This window comes from Pseudopodoces humilis, chromosome 13 (genome assembly GCF_049639895.1).
Source record: "Pseudopodoces humilis isolate 2021_Gansu_Grassland_sample_001 chromosome 13, ASM4963989v1, whole genome shotgun sequence".
Taxonomy (NCBI): Eukaryota; Metazoa; Chordata; class Aves; order Passeriformes; family Paridae; genus Pseudopodoces; species Pseudopodoces humilis.
Genome location: NC_142212.1, coordinates 11,772,968 through 11,786,691, shown reverse-complemented (window position 1 = coordinate 11,786,691; position 13,724 = coordinate 11,772,968). Strand labels below are relative to the sequence as shown.

The 13,724-nt window shown below is 41.9% G+C and overlaps 1 protein-coding gene across 4 annotated transcripts in view; it reads right to left on the bottom strand.

Annotated features, from left to right (window-relative positions):
- PLXNB1 (plexin B1) overlaps positions 1-13,724 on the bottom strand; it is a 77,259-nt gene that overhangs the window by 42,301 nt on the left and 21,234 nt on the right. For 2 of the 4 annotated variants that reach the window (XM_014251533.2, XM_088061744.1), the window contains exon 2: positions 13,110-13,379. The gene's annotated coding sequence lies outside the window, so the exon portion shown is untranslated. The remainder of the gene's footprint in view (positions 1-13,109; positions 13,380-13,724) is intronic. The other 2 variants (XM_088061746.1, XM_088061745.1) reach the window with 1 other exon arrangement.

The following is a 13,724-nucleotide window of genomic DNA, read 5'->3' as shown; positions in this document are numbered from 1 at the left end:
CACCAATATCCCCCTGGAAGTCACTTTGTTAAGAGCTAGTCCTTAAACATGATCCAGGTAAGAAACTACTGCCTGGTCCTCATGACTTTGTGAGAACAGAGAAAACAAAACAAAACTGTAGTACAGCATGTTCTGCAGGCTGGTTCTAATCACCCTGCACAATGGATAAACATTGAATACAGTGCTCTTTGTTGCTCTTTGCTAAAGACCCATTAGCAAATGAACTTGTATTTATTGCTAGGTGAGCAAACATACATTAGAAATGAGCATGACTCTGTAGCTATCAGTAGCTAGAAGCATTTGCACCCTACATGAGAATAGAGAGGAAGAAAAGCCAGCAGCATATTTTGATTCCATTTTCCAAGTTGCTTCTCAAGCATAGGCATCACTGCCTTTTTTATGCTTGCCTTTCAGTTAAGCCCATCACAACCTCTCCAGGAGGACAGGAAGGAGGAGGATAACCTACATTTAAATCTGATGGTTTCATGACAGGCTACACTACAGAGCTCTTTATGGATTTACTGAACCGTTCTGCTTCCTGTGCTCATTGCTAGTGTATAACACAGCTGTTGTAGACAGATTGCACTAAAAGTGTGTAGCCTTTAATTAGTTCTGAATGCAATTGCCAAGGTTTAAAGATTCCTTTTAAATATTCCATTTTTTTGATGAATTCCCGTTAAATAGGAAAATGCTCCAGACAATACTCTAAACATTGCCTCTAACTCACCATAAAATATTAATATCCAAATAATACTGCTGAGTTTCATTTATTTAATCTGGATCACAACAGAAGGGCTGGGGGATTAGTCAGTTCTGCCACAGAATATTTATATCACAGCCACGTAACAACCACCAGTAACATTAAAGCAATGGCACTATTGTGTTACTTAAAATTTGAAGTAAGACCCTGTTTTCTGTAGCATTATTTTTACCTCTCTGACCTCATGTATCCCTCTGAGAAACTTTACTTATTTATTAAAGAAACAAACCCAGAACTCATTTGAACACAATTTTAACAGCATATGAGATTATTCCAATCCTCACGGATTATTTCCCTAACACCACATTCTATCCTCCAAACATGGAGAGGTCAGCTATGTTTCAACTTCCAGTCTAGATTTCATACTCACCACTAAACCCAGCAGAATTAGCCTTGGAAAAAAAATTAGGTCTCTGAAATCTGTCCCTCCAATTTCTACTGTATCATTTGCAGAGCCAACCTGCAGTGTGAGCACTAAAAGATTTAAAAATTAAAAGCACCATTCTTCCAGCTGCATGGTGACCCTTGTGCTCCAGCACATTCAAATGGCCCAGCAGCAGGAAGACGACCACTGCTACGTTTTCTGCTCAAAAGCCCTGAATTATAGCCCCCTTCCAAGCTTCATATGCTCAACAGAGACTTGCTGTTTTCTGCTGTGAACGATGGCATTCTCATTAAATAAATATTTTTTGAGTCTTATTTACTACTACCAGGCCAGTTCCCTGTTCTGTTGTTTAAGAAGACTTGCAGCAAGCAGCTTCGGCAGAGATGAATGCAAACCTCTGTTTTCCAAGTAAAATTGACCCCAAGCAGAATCCCAAGTCCAAGCAATCCTGTCAGAGCAGGATTGCCAGAATGACTGGCACAGGCAAGGGAGCTCTGTTATACCAGATGTGAGTAACACCAAAGCTGAGGTCCAAATAACTTATTAAAAAACCCCAAACCTTTAAAGACAATATCAAATATGAAATGGCAAGGTGGTAGAAATTCTGTACTTCAGAATTAACAGCATTCTTAGATAAATACTTGGGAAAATGATGTTTTTTAAACCCTTGATAGTTACTGCTGAACATTACAAGGTACTTTTCTGGATGGAAGTTGAAGTTTTACTAAAAGAATGTTGCACAAAATACTGTCTGCTATGTGATACTTCAATAATGGTTGTGCATTGCTCTTTGGAAAAACTGTAGAAAGTGCTTCTACATGTCTGAGGCTACCTAAATATTACTTTCATCCATACTGGAATTAACTGATGGGAGTAGACAGATATTTCCTCTAAACAGCTCTAGCACAGCTGAACTGTACCTTTGCACTGATGAAAATGTGTTCTGAACACTAAGCTTCCAGTACAACTGGTTAATGAAGTGTTAATGATTAATACAATGTTAAATAGTGAACTTTTTACAAACCAAGACCAACTACACAAACATTGACAAGGAATACAAAGTAACCACAAGATGCTTACTGTTGAAGAAGCTTTCTTCTTCTATTATACTCTGTTGTATTCCATCACTACAAATCAAGGGTTTTCCACTTTACCATCCTCTCAAGCACTAACTCAATGTGAACTCAAGACCATGTTGCATGTGCATTTTTAAAAAGGGAAATTGTCAGCTGTGAGTTTCACAGCATCTTAACACAACCAAAAGATAACATTCTGCCAGTGTTACACATTTGGAGATTAAAGTCCTTTAGGATCTGCTCCAACTTTCTATGTAATCGAACCACAGAACACCACTAAACATCCCTTCTAGCCCACAAGCTCCTGACTAAAGTCTCCTAGTGATACCAGGATTTTTTCTTAGGGCTCCTAAACTACAGAAACTACCACCTTAACCCAGCAAACTGATGCCTAAGGATTCTTTACCCCAAGTAAAATGCCTTGTCATATTGTCAAACTTTGCTTGTCAAAAAATATTCCAAGTCAAAGAACCTTCTAGTCACTTTTTGCATGAACAGTTTGAAACTAATCCTCCTTCTTAATCCTCCTTGGGCAAGAAGATAAAGACAGCTATTCTAACTCTGACAGAGGTCCACCTACAGAGAAACCCTAGCTGCAGAAGCAGACAATAATAGATGCCTAAGAAGTAGACGAAGGGCAGACAAGCATAATGCAATCCTTCCCTTACACATCCTGCCAGCTTTGAGCTTTCCCAAATCACAGATTGCAGCCACGTGTAATCCTTTGGATGGATACATTAAGTGGTCTGAGCTTCATCAGTCAGAAATACTTAATTTTTCTAGTAGCTCTCTGAGCTCATCCCAATTTGTCAACATCCTACTTTTTTAGCTACCTGACCTGGATAAGCATTCCCTTTTGACAGGACCTGACCTGGACAAGCCACCCCTTTGGCTAACACTGCATTCAGAGCAAATGTTATTTTCCCCAGTTTGAACCCACCAGTTCTTCCATTTACCCACACAAGAACCCCTTGATCTTATAGCTGCCACATCACATGTTACATTTGCATGTGGACAAATACCAGAAGTGATTTAAATATTCTTTCAATTAGGGAAAAAAAAAATAGTTAGGAAAAAAAATATCCCATTCTCTTAGAGTATATCCAAAGAGCCTAGACAGGTTTACAGCAGTAATAAAACTCTGCTAGGAAAGCAGGGCTCAGTGAAGTTAGCCATCCAGTTGGCTCTGCTGAACAAATTCTCTGTTTCTATGATAATTTACATAAATCTAAGCCCATCACTCCACATAAAAACAAATTTGCTTCCATGAGTTCAAGAAGTCAATAGTTGCCCAAAGTATAGATGAATATGTGGAGCAGAGAGAAACCCCTGCAGCACCCAGGAAATTCCAAGCGTAGGTTTCTGTTTAACTGAGATCCAAGAGACAATTTTTAATCTGGTTAATATTAACTAAACTGATTTTTAAAGAATTGTCAGCTAGGACTATTGGAAAAAAAAAGTTAAGCTATCGTGGAATTAAAGTCACAGTCCCTATCATGATTTAATAACTAGTTAAAAGACAGGTGTTTCCCTCTCAGAGGTGGGTTTATCAGTGAGATCTAAGAAGAACTTACTCTGTGATCTGCACTGTTCAGTATAGTCACAGAAGATCTTAGAAGAGGAATATGTCTAGAAGTGGCAAATTTTATTATAAAAAAACTAGTAATCACAATCAAATTTAGAGAAGGCTAAAAAGTAAGAGAACTCATGCACTTTAAAGTAACTACACAATACCTTAGAATGTCAATAAATACCAACAGAAAATATTCTAAGTACATAAATACAACCAGATCAAAACCAGCTGTTATCATTCAGAAAAACTTTGAAAACTTCATAGGTCAGTTCAGTATTGAGTACCAAGCAAAAAGGCAAAAAAGCCTTTGGAATAATTAGGAAAGAAAACACGTATCCCCATTATGCTGTCAAATGCTGAAGGCAGTTCTGATTCCCACATCTGAAAAAGGAGACAATAACAAAAGGGACAACAAAGATGACCAAAAGCATGGAGCAGCTTCCATATAAGGAGAGATCGAGAGGAGCAGGACTTTGGACAGACAAAGAAACAACCAGGGGGAAGATATGGAAGAGTCAAGAGGTCTGAAACATTACAGTGTCAAGAGGAAATATATGGAGTTATCAGTGGAGTTACGTGGTTATACTACCATACTTTACAATGCAAAAACAAGAGAGCACTCACCAAAGTTACAGACAACTTTCCTAAGTCAGCTCAGGGACATTCTCGCTGGATGTAGAATATTTCAAATAACATTTAAAATGCATAATTAAATTGTACAGCTCACTGCTGTAGGGTGTCATGGAGACCAGAAACATAAACAAGTGAGAAGAGGGATTATATAAATTAATGGAGAATGGATATAGTCAAGCTCAGATGATGAGATACAACTCCTTACGAAGCAGGGCCCTAAACTGATGATGGTCATAAGCTGGGAGGCAAATGGAGGGGGGGGCGGAAATGAAAAAAACCCAAATCAAAACAAACCCACCACATTATACATGCCCTGTTTCTTACAATCCTCATTAAGCATCTGCTTCTGGATCTTGTCTAAGACAGGACACTGATCTAAACAGAGCTTTGTAATTTGCCCCAGGATGATATTCTATTTAAACTTCTATTTTATGGTACATTTATAGACTTTATTTATTTTTAAATATTAAGAATGTACTCCAGCCCTGCCTAATCACATATTTAGAAGGCTGGAAGCCTAACCTCCCTGGCTGTTTCTAAAGGCAGCATCTCTTATGTTAGCATTTAGATACCATCTAACTGAATCCTGACAGTGCAACACAAAAGTTAGTGCACACCATGAGAAAGTGAACCCAGGGCCAGAGCCACAAAGCACAGAAGTGGCAGATCCGAGTTTAGCACAGCCACAGTCCCTCTTTCAGGAACAGCTCCTTCCCTGTCTGCCAAGCATCTGATGGAAACTTCTCACTCAGAGCGAACACAGCAGATCCGTGTGTGCTGTCGGAACAGCCAAGCCTTGGGCAGCGCTCAGCAGAACCATGATCGCCAAAAGTAGGTCAGAACCATCCGTTCAGGGAGAAAGGAAAGCTGGAGCACACCAGACTGGCCAGGTACTACAGAAAACCTTCATCTGGGATTTCATCACTACTTCAAACAGATGTGATTCATATTTTACCGGCCTCCACCTCAAACAAAGCACACCTTCCCAACCACACTGCCCTCCCTGTCATTAGAGGCGCCTCTCCCAGCCTCAGCCAGGATCATCCTGTTCTCACCTTTGGCTCCACCAGCTACAAAAGTCAGAATCCTGCTCTGCCATAGCTGTTTCATGCCAATTTCTGTATAGCAGAGATGCCCAGCTGCTTCATCCAGAAACAGCCAGGACAGCACACGATCTCATTGTAATCATTTCTGCCTTAGAGTCTATTTTCCTTGGCAGGATGCCCTGCAGAAGGAAGAGAGAGGACCTCTGCAACCAGCACATGCTTCCCAGAGGACAGGACTGTGACCCCTAACCAAGCTCTCACAGAGGAAAAGGTCGCACCTCCAAGGCAAGATCTTTTGCATCCAGCCTGGCCTTGAAGCAACCCAGAAAGAGAGGAGAGATGCTTCAAACATCCTATGAAACTCCTGTGAAAAAGCACCAGTCCTACACTTCCACTCCAAAAGGAAACCCCATGGTCTCCATGCTAGCATCAGCCCTACAGGTTTGCACAGTGGAAGGGAGAACAGAGGCCAACCACAGAAGGAGCGCATGCCAGCAGTGGTACAGACCACAGGCAGACACACAAGGACCACATCCCGAGCTCCACCATCCAGTTGTCAAGATGCAAATGAGAAATGCTAAACACTGTAGCCTTGAATAAATCCTTTTGCTCTGCAGACATTGAGTAGTGCAGGGTTCTCTGTCCTGTTACAGAAATTTTCTTGACACCCCTTAAGTCTCAGATTTAGTACCACAATAGATCTAATAAAGAACTAAAATGCTCTGGATGGACAGGAAGAATTCTTGGTGTTTTCCTTTGTGTCAAATAAAATTCACTTTTCTGCCCTCCCCTAATCTTCTGGAGAACCATACATCCTGACAGCAATTTGACAGTCTTCCCCTCTCACTCCAAGAGCGTCAGTTCTGGCTACAGCCATTAATACAGGCAGTAACATGCAAATACATTTAATGCAATGCAGCCACATGAGTAGTACCTACTCCATCCCACCCAGAAGAGACAGCAGAATAAACAGAACTCCACATCACTACCACAATCTGCTTGTGGTTTGCTTTCAAACCAAGATGAGGTGGATTCTACCTTGTATTACTCAAGTTATGTTAAAGCATTAGCAGAAGTGACGTTTTGATCAATTATCTTCCACGAATTAGTGCCTCAGCCTGGAAGGTTCTCAGTCATCAGCTGTGAACTACCAGGCTCAATAGTCTGGCAATTAGGTTACAGAGGTCTGTTAGATAATGATCCAAACTGAGGTGACCAGACATTTTCTTCCACTTCAGGAAGCCAATGTCAAGGCTTTCATAAAGCCAGTAACAGATAACAACACACCATGCTGTTCATAAAGCCTGGGGACCTTCTCAAGCTTGGGAAGCTTCACACCTACATAACACATCTAAGAAACAACAGCTCCCACCACACTACTGCAGAAGCCTGAGCAGGTTAAGCACAGACCTGAGAGCCAGGGTCAACTTTACCCCAGTCTCAACAGCTCTGAGCAAAGACTGTCCCATGCAGGCTGGATATTTAGTGCTTTCAAATGAAGTCCAACATGGAATGGTGGCCCAGGAACCATCCATGAAGGGCATTCAAGGTGCACACGATTGAGGAGTTGCAAGCTGGCACCAGCCATGCGATCTTATTCTTCTACTGTACAATCACAGCCCTCCATGCCAGACACTGCTCACACTTGGAAATTCTTGTTTCAAGGATAAAATTCAGGGCACTAGACTGCATAGAGAGAGGGGTGAGAGAACTATTGCTGTGCACAGGCCATCAGGCAATGCTCTCCCTTCATACCACAGTGAATCCACGGCCTGGAGGAGTGAAAATAAGCAACAGGAAAATTAAGTGGCAAAGGAAGCAGAAGCCGGGACCCTGCAAGATTTGGTACTTGGAGAAATAAACCATACAGAGCAGGAGTTCTCCAGTTATTTTGTTAACATGCAGACATACAGTCATGTCTTATCCAGAACAAGGAATTTTATAACAAGAAAAAATTCCCAATAAGAAATGTTATACTTTCAAGTGGCTTTACAAACACAAGTTTTTGCTCACTCAGATTAAGGAGATCCTAACTTTTTCTGGCAAAATATTTGAGGTCCTGGTTCAGGGCTGAGAAAAATTCTTTGGTGTTGTACAGGAGGCACAAAGGTTCAGAACCAGCTACCTGCTCATGAGAGCCATGAATTTTAAAGACTTTTCGGTTGAGACTGTTCTTCATCTGGTTTGCTACCCTCCCACCTGCACAGTCTGACAGCCACTGGCTGAGCAGGACTGACTGGCTCATCCTTTCGCCTTTCAGGGGAGCCCAGACCTTCACCCTAGGGCTGCAGAGATGCACTAAACAGGTCTGAAATGCAAACTGCTATGAGCAGGAATTTCAGCCAGTATAACTGGCTGACTGTTGGCATCTCAGGAGCATGCTGCCCTGCCAAAAGGCAAAAAAGTGCCCAGGAGACAGGAAAACCAGATTTACAGTAGTTTGTTAGGAACAGCATTGAGTTCTACAGCTGAGTGGCTGCTCCTCTGCTAGAAGGAACAGCTAGACAGAACAGAGAGACTGGTAAGGAAACAAGGGAGAAGTATGCACATGTGTGCTAGAAGGATAAACCATAGTCTGTGGTCAACACGGTTCTGTTTGCAGACTGTCCCAGTTCCAGGCACCCCTTCTCTGTCATTTTAAGCTGTGTACTCCACACATATGGCAGGGACTGTGCCTTCCTCTGAGAAAGGAAACAGTTTACTCTGCCACACATAGATAACTAATCAAAACCCCACAAAAGCGTGGCTCAGACAGCACTTTTCAGACTTGTACATGGACCAAACTGAGCAATCAGCCACCCAATGTCAACCCAGGAGTTCCTGGTAGAGCTGACACAAATTTAGCCTCATAAAAAAAGTTTTAGTTTAAATCTTCTCAGGGCTTAGTGGGAAATACACTGGTTAAAATCACTGGCTCAGCTAGGAATAGAAAAGATCATACCGGCTAAAGACGGGTTCAAACTAAATCTAATCTGGACAGACTATCTGGAGGATGGCAGACAGGTCCAGCACATACAAGAACAAGCTGGGAGAGAACCACTGCTTGAGCCAAGCTACTGGTGAAAACAATAATTGAGAAACTGAGAACAAACCAGAAAAGATACTCTGTAAATGGGATAACAACTGAGCCCATTGCTACTCTGCAATGATGAGACTTAGGGTCTGGGATAGAAACTTCCTTCAGCATCAGAGCTGACTAAATCAAGATAATGGGGGAGCAATCAACAGGAAAAGAACTTCAGTCCTCTCCACCTGGTGCCAGTCTTCCCCAAGGTGACCCTTGTCCTAGTCCTGTATGTACTCCACCTGGATTCTCCCTCAGCCCCAGGCCTGTCTGTATTCCCCACAGCTGTAACCTGAGCACGCGACTCCTCAGCCACTCCATGGAGTAATATTCACTACAGAACATGATACACACACACAAGACTGTACAAGGTTCTGTATCCTGGGAGAGGTGCTATAGCTCCCCAAAATATACCAACTCAGTTTTCAGTCATAAGAGCCTGCCTCCAAGAATACACAGTACCATAATTCCACTGCCGGTCGGCTTTGCATAGCTGTTCCCCAGGGATCACAGCAGCAAAGTTAAACAACAAAAAGTTTTAACTGCCCCCCATCCCCCGCAAAAAAACAACTCAAAAGGATACTGCCTAACAGCAGAGACAATGTCTCTAGAGACAAAACAACAGATAGCCTGACATTGTTCTCTTCCTTCTGAAATTAAAAGTTCAAAGGAACAACTAGGGCTGTTCTGTACTGTGCCCTCTGCATATTTGGGTAAGCATCTAAAACCAAGTGCAAGAGCTGACTTTCAAGGGTGAAACATCTAGTAGTGAGCTCTGTTTTTGAATTATTTTTAAATGTTTAGACAGGACCTAAAATAGGACCAGTGTTTTGAGTACTTCTGAAGAGTATGAACCTCACATAGGCCATGACATTTTTAGTTTGAAAAAGTTTGGAACAGAGGTTTTACTGTTCATGCATCAGCTTATCACCCATTTTAGCTTAATTTAAGTTAGAGTCCATTACAAGGCAAGAAACACCATTTCAAAGGAGGGAAATGAACAAAAAAAAGTGTAGGTTATCAGCAGCAAGACAGTCTCAACATAACCTACCATTCCATAATAGCAGGAACAGCATTTGCCATAGAGAAAAGAGGAAAGTCAGCTTCTCTGCTTACAATATTCATCTTCGCACCTCTTTTCCTACCTGTGTAGTTTCTAGAAATACGCTCTCTACCTCTCTTCAAAATCAAGTCAACAGCCTGCAGACTCCAGCAGCCCAAGGCAGTGCCTTCAGCAAGCAAGAGGTGCACGCTAAACATCACAAGCAGCACAGAACTAACCTAGAACACAAGCTGTGCCAGTCTCTTTTTTTACCAGTTTTATTAGCATCCCCCCTCCCATCCCATGCTGACAAACCAGGCTGCACTTGTCCGGGTCTGGCCTGACACATCAGACTGAAGTAAACACATAGTAGCACTTCACCTGCCTGAATACTCTCCCAGGCTTCAACAATGAGCATCTCAGGGACTTCCTGGGGTAAAGGTGGTTTCTATGCTCTTAGTAAGCTACAACAGCTCCTTCTTCTATGGACCTTCCCCATGTTCTCACATGCACACAGATCTTTGGCATTCACAACATCCTGTGGCAAGAAGCTTCCATCAATTCTTGCAAAAGCATCTTTAATTCTTAATCAAGAATTAAGTTATTACTTGGTTTTAAGCTTACTACATGCTGTCTCCATGCAATACCTATTCATACTTCCAATGGAAAAGGAAAAAAAAAACTGCTGCTCCCCCTCTAAACTTTCCAGGTGATTCAGGAACTGAAGATAACTGTCATTTATTGTTTTTCAGGTAGGAGAATCCCAACTTATTCTGTCATGCTTTGTATGGAAGGTAACACTCACCTCTGTTCACTGCTGCTGTTCCATTTCTAAAAGCTGAAGATACCTCTATTAAGATGGCAATGGTTTTCTGAAAGTTGTAGAAAACTCAGCTTCCATAAGAGCTGGAGGAACTCATGTGATAGTTATCAAATACAGCAGGGATTCCCAGCTTCTATTGTGAATTGCCCGTCTGGTAGTTCTCTGTTAAAATATTCAGCTTAACTCCTTAAACAGTTTGTTCAAAAGCAAGTTTACTTTCAAGCCACAGCATCCAGCTGCACCCTTCTTCCACCAGAACAGGGTGTACTTTCAAAAAACTTTCTCCCCCTGTAAGTTCTTTGAAATACAAATTATCTTATGTTTGAATTAGCCTGCCCTGATCCCTCACAAGATCATGCGCCAGAGCTTTATTCTGTCATACGTTCTTCACAAACATTTCAATCCAGCAGTTTTTCCTCAAGTATGGGCACGTTATTTATAGATTTCCTGACACTACACAGAACAATATTGTTACCAGACCTTGTTCTCCTGCAGTCATATAACAATATTTGCGCTTGGATAGTGTTTGTATCATGACTCCCAAAAATCCTGAGTGATTTCTACCACAAATGCAGTAACCCTAATTGCTTCCTACATTCTTTATGAGATATAGAACTTTGTTAATAATACATGCTTAGCTGACTAAGCAACCTAAACTTTCCTGTCAGGCTGACATAACTTTCCTGGCTTTACTCTGTCCTTTGCAAGTTTTACTATTAAGAGTCAAATAAGAGTTTTTTAAAGATGCAGATATGTAGAAGTATAATTGGAATTAAAAAAGAGAAGGAAGGTCATTAAACCCCAACAGAACAATACATTACCTAGAGTTACAATACTCAGTGCTAATAGTTTCTTAAAAATATATACCTACCCCATCATTTAGGGTTTTGAACCACACTCTAAGGGTTAGAAGGAACACTTCACCCCACAAATGACCCATAACTGGTCCTGATAAAAACAAACAACCCTTCTCCCAAGGTTCTATTAGCACCTGAGGTGTTTTCACGGGCAAAGGTAAATGTTTCTCTCGAAGAATTCTTGCCTTGTACACAGCACTGCAGTTCTGTATTTATCTTTACTCTTAAAACCTGGTGGTGCACAGAAAATAGGACAGAAAATCAGTCCCTGAACGGCTTAAAAGGGAGGGAAGAAGAGGGAACAAGTAACACTCTCCTAGGTAACACCAAGTTGCTACTCTGGCTGCACAGGAATGAAGTCAAGTGCAACTCAGATAATAACCGTAACTCCCATTTCAGAAGTCAGTTTGTTCAGACTTGATCTTTCACACTTAAAGGTACTAAAAAGCATATCCTCTAGTGCACTTCTGCTGGAGCACTTTTTCAATAGGATCTGGACAGAATCACCTCAGTATCTCAAAGAATACAACATACACTCCTCTGGCCTCCTTAAGATATTGTATTTTTTTATGTACCCTGGAAGCATGGATCCAGGAGAGACTGGCCTGAATTCAAGTCATCTCAGGTACTTACTCATTCCCTATTTCAAACAGCTTTGATTTAGTGGTTTTACTGGAACCACCCAGAGCAATGCTAAGCTGAGACAACCAGACTCTTCAATCTTTGTACATTTGTTGTATATATTCAGGATTTATTCTTGGGTGCTCCAGATTGAACAAGATTTACTGAAAACTTGCTCTTTATTATCTAAAAGTTCCATCCAGGTCTACTACCAAACTGACACACAGAGACTGCACCCCAGAGAGGTCTGGGCTGGGGGTTGCTGTCTCATTTTGTTCACTGTTTTTATTTCTGCTGGTTTTCTTTCTCCTGATGTTAGAGCTGCAAACCCAACAAGCAGACATCCTTCCGATGAAGGGCTCCTGTACTCCCAGTGCTCTAATATGATACTCATCTCTCCAGTGCAAAAGTCAGTGACTCATCTACATCAGCTCCTAGTATCCAGGTGCCAAGGTTTCACTTCCCAGCCAGAAGTTCATGCAGATTTGTAGATCTCCAGCAACTCATTCAGTCTGAGATCTCTGGTGTACCACCCTACATTTGATATTCAAATTCTCATATTCAAATTCCATGTATTCACCTACAGAGTGCTTCTCCAGGCAAACTGACAGCAGAGTTGTAACTTTCCTGTTTAATAGGAAGCAGCCTGAAAGAATTCATTTTCAGGGAAACGTTTCTTCAAGGGTCTATAGCTGTCAACACCACAAAGCTCAGCCAGCACAAGCAGCTCATCACATTCCATGGTGATTGACAGACAGAGATGAACATCACTCCTGCTCCAGGAGTCTGTCTTCAGGTTTGGCAATACTCACTGGCCCATTTCTACTTATAGATCACCATCAGAAACTCATGGTTTTGTTTTGGTTTTTTTTTAGTTTGTTTCTGCCTGTAGGTAAAATTTATTCCTTTCTACAGAAAATTCAAAGTTTAAAAGTTAGTTTTTATATTTCAAGTGCAGCACCACTGCAAAAGGTGTACAGTGGCCGGACTTTGGTAGCACTGTAACCCACAATTCCCAATCACTCTCTCAAGAAATTTGGGGTAACAAAGAAAAAAATGACAAGTAAATAGGCAACCTGTGGAATAAATACATCTGTTTAGAGCAGAACTCTACAGAACCAAGCTTCTGTTGAAGAGCTGTCCTTCATCCTTCACAGGATTTCCCTGGATGAAGAGAATGTTCCCTTTGCAAAGGGAACAAGTGAACACTCCCACATACAGCCACTCACTCTTTCCAGTAGACCACGTGTCTGGAGAATGTCCAACTGATCACAGGTGGTACAGTTGGTCAGGTGGGTTCGTCACGCAGCAGCATGCAGAGGCTGCCCAGCATGACAGTGGCCACACACACGGAGGGGATCAGGAACACGGAGGAGCCCAGCGGGCCGCAGCAGTCCATGGGCATCCCAGTGCTGACTCCTGGCACATTTTGCTTACCATCTGGGCTCTTGGGAACGTTGAGACACCTTCATTTCTCTAATTGAAGACTGTGCCTCAAGCTGGAAAAAACAACAGAGCATGAAATGCAAAGATTATTTTTTCAATAAATTAAATCTGTTGCACTTGACTCCCGCTGCGGTTCCATTCCCCCGAGAAGGCATGGTCTGGCCAGCTGCACAAAGTCCAGGCAGCCCTGGGAAAACAATGGGATCTTTTTCTTGCCAGAACCAGCCTTCCTGTTCACCCTTCTAACCATGGCATGGAGGACACCCCCAGTGTGTCTGCAGAGGAGAGGAGTCTGTTGGCATAGCAACCTGCACACGCTAACTCTCTGCTAATGAACAGGGATAAAATGTTTTGTTCTCATTAGGAAAAATACAGACACATTCCTGATTGGTGAGTAA